The following is a 9,406-nucleotide window of genomic DNA, read 5'->3' on the forward strand; positions in this document are numbered from 1 at the left end:
ATATTTGTAATTTACAGAAAAATAACCGTATGATTTGCTCTCTGGTTTGACCGACACCAAGGAGGGAATATTTTCAACCGAGGGGATGATTATCCTTTTAATTAGCTTCCCAAGGATAGACGTGTTTTTCTCCTCTGCCTCGGGGCAGCGCGTCAGAAAGCGAACTGAGTGTTGATGTGGATGCGTGTAGGATTCATAGATAGATAGATAGATAGATAGATAGATAGATAGATAGATAGATAGATAGATAGATAGATAGATAGATAGATAGATAGATAGATAGATAGATAGATAGATAGACAGAATTAATGTGAGAGAGAGATAGAAAGTCTTTGTGAGATAGACAGTGACCTCATCGAAGAGTCTATCAGTATTTAAGTTTGTCCTCGCCTGGCAACGCTGGCTGTGTCCCAGCCTTATTTCCTTGCCAGAGGGAAAACCTCAGTCTGAACCCCATCGGCAGCACTGCCATGGATCTGATCTATTCACTGTCGCCTTCCATTAAGATGAGAGAGCGAACAGGGTGTAGGCACACCCATGCCAGGAAGCCTGTCTTACCCCAAAGAGCCCACATCATTGTTTATTCAGCTTGAGCGCATCATATCTTGGCAGCCAGGGTGAGAGTGAACAGACATTCAACATTTTAGATCGTAAGAACATAATCATAACATAGCTTCAAGTGGCGGCCCACTTAAGTACAAGGACTAAAGAAAATGGCCGTCACTTTAATGCCCCTAGACACAGGCGAAAAATAGTAGGAATTCTCGTTGTCTGCTTCATTCTGGAGAAGATGAACGGTAAACCTTGTGCTGCATTCATGGATCCACTAAGGCTGATTTTTTTTAATTTTTTTTTTTTCCCCCTTCATCAAAACAAAAGAATGCCTCCGTCTATTGACCGTGAAAAGATGTTCATAGATTTGTCCCCAGTGAAGAGATGTCTTTGTTGGTTATCTCCATTGGTGAGCCGCCTCCATTTGGCTCAGCCTAATCAGAACACAAACACGCCTCTGTCATTTGGCTGCTCTCCCTCCTCTCCCCCTGCTGCCCCCCCTCTCTCTCACTCTTATTAGCCAACACTACAAATTAGATTTCTATTTTCTCTCATCTCAACTCATTCTCACTTCTATTTTTTGTATCCCCTCTCCTCCTTACGCTTGTTTATTAGTGCAGCGGAGAGAAATTCACACCGTACTGATATCCCCTCCTTCCACCTTTGCCTCTGATTTGTTTTCTTTCTTTCATCTTCTTTCTTTCTAATCTGCTCATCTAGATGGTGTGGAGCTCTCCCTCGGGCACAGACACTGAGGCCTGGCATACATTTTCTTTGCTTGTCTGTGCAAAGCCTGGTTTCGGTTGCCGGAGGGGAAGTGTTGCAAATGTAAAGAGAATCCCTGAGGGAGAAGACTTGTGCTGGATTCCTGGTGAATACAAGGTGGTCATATCCTGATCATGTCCTGGATGACAGTTTCTTTACTCAAAGGAAGCACGTTCACACTATACGGCTCAGCTCCAGATCCAAACATCATTCATCATTTTTATCTAAACAAATTAAGATACATCAAAAAGAAAAAGAGGGAGAGTAATAAGGTGACCAAGAGTTATTCACTGAAAGATTAAAGTAACATTCCTGCATTCAATCTTTATCCCAAATGTTTCCAACAATGTTCAACCCAGGAAAATCCATACATTTAATCAAGCAAATGATGCTGTTTATCTGTTGCTAAAGCTTCTGGGAAAACAACAGATAACATGTCAGACTGACATAGTGAGAATAAAACTTTAATACATTACCTCAACCGTGAGTCACGTCAGATTTTCATCAGAATGTCTCAAAGCTTCATCAAACTACATCTTTTGTATTTATTAATGTGACTGGGAGACCCTGAGCTGTTACATAGTTACATAGTGAGGGTTAGGGTTATGTTATACAGTGACATTTTAAGTTTTACTGTCACAAATGCTTACACAGAATCATTTTGCATACATGTCTGCTGAACTACACGCCCCAAGTGTGAGGCTTGTCTGTGTAGTTTACATTACATAACTTGTACTTGACATAATATAAATAAAATCATCATCACTGTCATTCAAAATAGTATGCAAGTACAGTATGTGCATTTCTGAATCCTTCAGAGTTATTTTCAGCTCTAAGCACACATGTATGTACTTCATGTGGTCATATTAATGTGAACACTATCCAGAGCGGGCTACGTCACTCCACATGCTGTCAAAGGTGGTTTTTTTGGTTTTTTTGCTGCACTGTACACTCGACCCACCGCTTGCTCTTTATTGACTGTACAGGACATTTTAATTTTGGTTCAGAGTTGTTGTTACTGCATTGTGTTAATGTGCAGTGTCTTTTTCAGTGTTTTTCATCTAATTATTCTGCATACAGAACCGATCAGTTGATAGGGGTTGGATCAAATGAAAAGTAGCCAAGTGTGTGTTTGAATATGACATATAAAATGAATAGCACAGCTCAAATCCTGAGGTTTTGTTGTAATAATGCACATCTGAATGCAGGCTACTGTTGCATGTAGCCAAGAGATACATGAAGTGATATTGTGCATTTTTCTGGGTTGTGTTGAACCGTTTTGTTTTTAGAAACACATGTCAACAATTTCCTTTTTTCAATGCTCCTCCTACAGTAAACATGTCCTGTTTCTCTTACCATAATGTAAAAATATGTCCTGTTTTTAGTTGTTATACAGTGAAACCGCTGTAAACTGTGGATCATTCACTAACCACGTCTTTCAAAATGTATAAATACTCACCCAGTCAAACTCAACCACCAGCACGACTGCATGTGAAGTATTTACAGCCAATTTGCATGTTTACACCATCTATTCTTTAAAGATGCTTCTATTGACTCAAGCTTTAAACAGACAGCAGATTTTTACATAAACCTACCTCAAAACCCAAAAGAAGAGACAGTACAAAAAAGCACCAACCGTAGTCTGCTCTTACTAGCGAAGCAGGCCTACAGAGGTGTCTGTATGTGTTTGTAAGTTTTATAAAATCATTTGCAAAGACAACTTAAACATGGATTATCCAAATATTTAAAAGAAAATTGGCTACAGCAAAAAGAAGTGTTGAAACCCACCATAGCAGACTGAGGCCTCATCGAGGATTATCTATGTTCTCTCATAGGTTTCCTCTCGCTTCTCCAGTTTCCAACCACCCTGAAAACAAGCATATTAGGAAATATGAACACTCAGACCATTGCTCTGAACTCCTACTTGCCGCAGAACTGGAATTGGTCCCCAGCCTCTGTACTGCAGCTGCCCGCTGCTTCTAAAATAGGTAAGGTCCAACCCAACATGTGGCAGCAAGGACTAATAAAGGAATAGAAAAATAGAAATGCGTTACTCATTGCAGGATCATTTTTAACATTTTGGAATTACTCCAAGCCAAAGAAGCAGTAAAAAAGAAAGAAAGAAAGAAAATAGCATACCAGTTTTGTTTGGTATAAAAGCAAAGATAATTCAACGACTAAGTGACACACTCTGTAATGTCACATGTTGATGATGTGACAAGATTAGAGAGCAGTCTTTGGAGAACATTTGTTTGTGTTATAGTAGAGATGGGGACAAGTATAAAGTGTGTGCGTGCCCCAAAGTCTCCAGTAATGGGAACATGAAACAAGCCTGGTTTTCTTCGTTGTTAATTTATTTATTTTTTAGACTCAAACCATCTTAATATGAGGCTGAAAATCAAATACATGATGAGAATCTCTGGTAAACAAAAACATGAGATGACTCTGTCCTGGAACATTCTCCCATCTCATGTAAACTAATCTCGAGAGTTCAAGAGTCGGGGAACAATGTTATTAGATAAACTTGAAGATAGGAATATTAGACATCAGGAAGGATGTCACACAAATCATTTCACTCTAATCAGAAATTTGGCATGATTTTACAACATCCAACTTTTTTAACATTTGAAAATTGCTCTTTAAAATGCATCACACAGAATTTGACTTATGTTTTAGAGTCACGTATCTTGGAATGTAGTCATGAATACAGTTGAAAATGAAAATGTTTCTGTGCCATATAAGAGGGACGAGACCTTTCTCCCAGATCCAGGCCCTCTCCATTTTTCCCCTGACCTGTAGAGAATGGTCCAACTGTGGCATTTACTGAAGGTCAGGTCTGCCATGAGCACTGGGCAGGACCCCACTCATGGGATCGCCCACTTCTTTGGATTTTAGCCAGGAAACAACAGAATGATGTGTTTGGTCCATGGTGGGAAAAGCATCCCTTGGAATGTGAGTTTTAGAGAGCCATGTGGGACCGGCATGAGGGTCTTCCCTTTCTCAGTAAAAAGGCAACTCCTCCTGGGGCTGTGGGAAGGTCGGAGGTCAGATGTGCCCAGTGCCCACTCTCCACAGCACACAAAACCCAAAGCTGATGTTGCAACTCTATCCAAAAACCCCTCAGGGCAGAACCAGCTGCACAATTCTGCCAAAACACAAATGGCTGTGTGTTTGTGACTGTCACAGGGAAGGTTCTTGATAATGCGCAAGTTTTACACAATCATCTTAACTGGAAGTGTGACACCTCAGCAGATGAGTAATGTTTACCGTCAGGCAAAACTAGGTGTTCAAGCTTGCAGCCAAAATGGGCAAGAGTTCAAGGAGGACATGATGTCAGCTGGGATATTCTTGCGGGTCTATTATGTGCAGTGTGTATATATGTGCTACTCCTCTATAGCTTTGTTTTCTGTGTCTTGTCGCCTGGGGTTAGTGTCCTCATATGTTTTGTTCCTGACATAATGCAACTCAGCCGGTGGAGCAGTCCATGCAACACACCTCACCTCGAAACCACTTACCTCCAAGTCCAGGCCTCATAAAACAAGACGAATTGCAGGGTCTAACCTCAAAATCTGCTACAGAGAGCACATGTTTCCCAGTTTCTATCAGATATATTTATGACTTGACTTATTCAAAAACCCATCGTTTCGGTCCCTAGAGATGTTATCAATGAAACACGGGAGAATATTCCCTCCGCCTTGACCTCTATACACCCCCACCTTTCCCCTCTTACGACACAGGCCCTCACTGGAAAATAATAAACAGATGAGTGGGATGGGAACAGCTCCCGGGCGAGAGCAGCCAGGTACTTAGGCAAGCAGGCATCGCTGCTGTGGTTCCCAGGCTGGAGGGGAGAAGGCAGGCCTCAGCTTGACTGTCCCAGTCACCGCGTAGAACCAGAAAAACCTGACAGAAATCACCGTTACCTGTCACTTTCAACCCCAAACCTACACACCCCCTCGCACAAGTCTGGACACACAAACTGAGCAACTGAGAGTAAAACAACATTTTCTACAAAGGAACCGTCAGTGAGGATTTGTTGCTCTGTCTTGTGTACCATGTGTAGTTTTAAGACGAGCAGCTCTCCGTGATTGCCTACTATAGCTGCTTGGGATGAGTTCACAGTTGGATAATCTTGGAGAGTGGTGGATTCTCCCAGGCCAGTGTGCCCAGGCCCATGCCAGAGTAATCTGCAGACAAACACAGACTATTAACTACTCAGTTTCACAGTAACAACCCTCTTTTCCGCAACCTTGCACACACCCACATACTGAAATGTACAACCATTTGCACAACTCTTTCCACAGCAGACACACAGAACCACGAAAGGGCTCAAAATGGCTCCGTCTGTCACATACACACATGTCTCAGAGACTTCCAGCCACGGCCTTATCATTTTCTTCAGAGTTGAGAAACGCAGGTCCACCAGGCACTCAAACACAAAGACAAAAGTACTGGCTTCAGTTCCCCCACTCCCTCTCTCTTTTTCATTCTCTCTCTGTATTCTGGCAAGGTCCGCTCCTGCAAATTAAACACAGATCTCCCATAGATGCTGGGCTGACAGCTCCAGCTACGTGCCAACACTACTAAATGTCTGGAGGTCAGAGGGTCTAGGAACACAGGATTATCCCCACTGACTCTCTTGAGCCAGACAAGTATTTCAGTTGGCGCTAACTGTATATGCTTTTGTGTCACTTGGATCCATCTGTTGGCCACTGACAGACAAACCCTGCAATCACAGCGGGCTGATGAGGTTTGCGACAGCGCCGTTGACATCATAGAAATATCGAATTACTGACACACACACACAGCACTGTATAGATATACACACAGAAAAACATGTACGCAATCTGTACACACATGCATGTAAGTACAAACAAAGCAGTACAATTGTCAGAAGTGTGCACAGAAATAATGAAGGTGGGTGCAGCGACACGGAAGCGTGATTGAAGCGATGAAAACAAGGGTGTCTGGACTTGATCAGTATGAACTTGTTTGTGTGTCATTATGAGTCATAGTGTCGTCTAAAAGGTAGGGCTCGTTTGAATCTCTGGCTAACCATGTAAAGTTCTCTGTCGCTTCTGCTTCTGCAGAGTTGAGTGACTTCTCATATTACTTCTCAAAGACTTACTACAGTAATCAGGAAACTGCAACTCTGTCGCCAAAATAAATGTTGGCAATGGACATTTCTGAAAACCACGGACATGCTGAAACTTCTCTTTTATTGTTCTAAGCTTTTTTTATTTTGCAATATCATATTTCTTTGAGTTCATTTTATTGATTACATGTTTTGACAATGCTGTGATTGTTGTCTGGTGGGCACAAAAACCACTTGGTGAGGCCCGAGGAAACATCATGTTTTGGCTTACCTGGTGTTGTCCCTCGTTAAAAATGCCCAGTGGTGTCTCGCTTACAGATGTTGAAATGCTGTTTCAAGCAGTGGTCTCTCGCTTGGCAGCCATCTCCTCCTCGAGTATACACATGTACTATGAATGTGATTGCACACCCATTACAAAAATGTTGATATGAGAAATTTAATAAAACTTTGGTTTGTAGAAACAGCCCAGTTGCCGAGAATTTTAAGTTCGCCGCTAACGTTTCTGCACTGGTCATACCTTACTTGCATTTGTACAGACCTCCGGGGATGGTGGTGGATTTACAGGCGGGGCGGCAGCTGAGGAAGCAACGGCTGCTGTTTGAGACCATGTTTCACATTTCACAACACTAAAAGTAAAAACTTTTACTAACACTAACAAAGTGGTTGAACCTAACCAGACCACAAGCCTTATATAGATAGATGTACAATAATGTAAAAACTGCACCTATAGAAATGTAGGTACAAATTTCAACATGTCTTTTGTTCACAGAAACATACAATACAAACATTTTATTCTGGCAACTGTGCTGGAAACTGATGCCATGTGCAACCTGCTGCCATTTGTCTATTTAACTGTCTATCTTCTAACATGTCTCTCTTTGTTTTTCTGTTGCATGCACGCTTGCATGTTTGCTCAACAGCGTGTACATATGGAAACAGGGACATGCCTCATCACAATCAGTCTACCAGGAGCCACTCCGTCCAGCAGAACCCAGGAACATTTTCATTGAATACAGATGCACCCTTTGAGAGAGCAGAAGACAAGTTGGCCGCAAATGTGGCTGAGTGTGCATTGAAGTGTTTGTACTCACAAGAGAGAATGTTGCTGAACAAAAGAACAAAGGAAATGTGCAGAAGCCACAGCGGCCTGGTCCCCGTGGCAGACTGATCACTATGGCGAGTATGGCTGAGGGTTTCAGCGGGGAATTGGGTGCAGAAAACAGGCCCTTGTATGGTGAAATCATGCAGACCCTCATTCCTCTGGTCTTACGGAAGACTATTTTGGGGCATTTTGAACTCTCCCACGCAAGCACAACAATTTTGGGGTTAGTTCATTTATTTATCTTTTATGTTTTCCATCTAATGAAACCCAAGAGAGGGACGCGTATAGTTGTTTTTGGCCTTCAAGTGAGGGAGAAAAGGAGGAGGGGTGTGAGTGTGTCTGCGTGCCTGAGTTTGTGACTGTAGCCAGAACAATCACTGCATTCGGCACTTTTGAGCCTTACTCCAAAGCACAACTGCAGCTATGACTCAACTTTCATATCTAAAACCTATTGCAAAAGGTGTGTCTGTTCTGCAACACCACTGAGACTAACCCTGATGGTGTAACTGAGTTTCTAGCTCTGCGCTGGCCGAAGCTGTATGTTGCTGTGATTTATGGTTATTCTCATATACAGAGGAGGGGAAAGGGGGGGGTGAGGGAGGTGGCGTGGGAGAGACCCCGGGGAAACAAACTTCTCTCTCACAACCCCACTGCAGAAGGCCAAGAGTGGGGTTATAACCTGAGTTTCTGTTCAGATTTTTTTCTGTATGTGGGTGTGACTTATGTGACTTATGCGCACACATGTGCAACATAAAGAGATGAAGCATTAGAGCAGCACGGAGACAAAAGCTCCCCTATTTTTGGAATTGATAGCTTGACTTGTCAGCTAACATTAACAGGTTTCAAGGACATGGAAATGCTTTGTGGCTCCACAGTTTGGAGATGATGACTTTGTTTTACTGCCAATGTAGGGACAGCTATAAAGACTGTAGTATTCTAGTGCTCTTTTATACAAGGTCACACAACCCTTCTCTATATTTATTTGCTGTCCTCAGATTGTTTGAAGATTTTTGGTGGTTTCAGCAAAGGACTCCTGCATTAACTATCCTCCAACATGGACTGTTATATCGTCGTGATACAGTTTATGTCAATGTAACAGTGCGTTTAGGTCTTAATGTGTGAAGAAGAAAGGGTCACTGAGGGCCATTTGGATTGTGAGTTATGGACCATGACAGACTTTATTAAATATTTCTGTTTGACTAAGACCCTCATAGAGTTGTGTGTTTTTTCAACAGTCAGCCAGATGAGACGAGGGGCTTTCAGCAGCAGTGGTGTGTGACGGGACACTAGTGGGCTGGTGACAGTTGTGCTGTAGCTACAAGCTCTGGCAGAATGTTTCCAGTGGGACCAGTAAACATAAATGTCCAGCAAAGTGCTCACTTTCTCACCCCAGAGCTGATGATTAGACGTTGCTTGTGAGCCTCGGTGGGTTTGATATGTTTGGGACTACGTCGCAGCCTGAAAGAATATGGATCAGCACACATTTTTCAGTTATGGGAACAGTACATTGATCCTTTATTGGTTTTTTTAACAGAAAAGAAACAGTATAAGTTATAATCAAGACTTCTGTAAACACCAGACTTGGCCAAAAGACTGTTTTTCATCTGTTATCCCCGAACAGATATCACAAAGTCATCTTTCTGTTGTCTTCATCTCATCGTTAGTTGTCCGGGATGCTTTCTGCATGTTGTTGATCACTTTTCTAGAGTCATATTTCATTCCTTCACATCACTGTTGTTTGCTGTATTGCTGTCGGTTCTCGTTTTGTTTGTCTGAATCTGCCGGACTTATCAAGCTGCACGTCGCTCTTGGTGTTGACCACGAGGTCCTTCTCCCCCTCCCCTGCTCTGTTATGAACGAGGGATGCGTAGTCTGCTTCCTGACAGTCTCGC

At 42.5% G+C, this 9,406-nt stretch overlaps 1 long non-coding RNA gene across 1 annotated transcript; it reads left to right on the plus strand.

Annotated features, from left to right (window-relative positions):
• Nucleotides 1-248: 248 nt before the first annotated feature.
• LOC119013733 lies at nt 249-8,090 on the plus strand. The gene is made up of 3 exons (XR_005072811.1): nt 249-1,434; nt 3,153-3,305; nt 7,333-8,090. It is a non-coding gene; the product is annotated as an uncharacterized LOC119013733 (long non-coding RNA).
• Nucleotides 8,091-9,406: the final 1,316 nt, after the last annotated feature.

Source organism: Acanthopagrus latus, chromosome 23 (genome assembly GCF_904848185.1).
Source record: "Acanthopagrus latus isolate v.2019 chromosome 23, fAcaLat1.1, whole genome shotgun sequence".
Lineage (NCBI taxonomy): Eukaryota > Metazoa > Chordata > Actinopteri > Spariformes > Sparidae > Acanthopagrus > Acanthopagrus latus.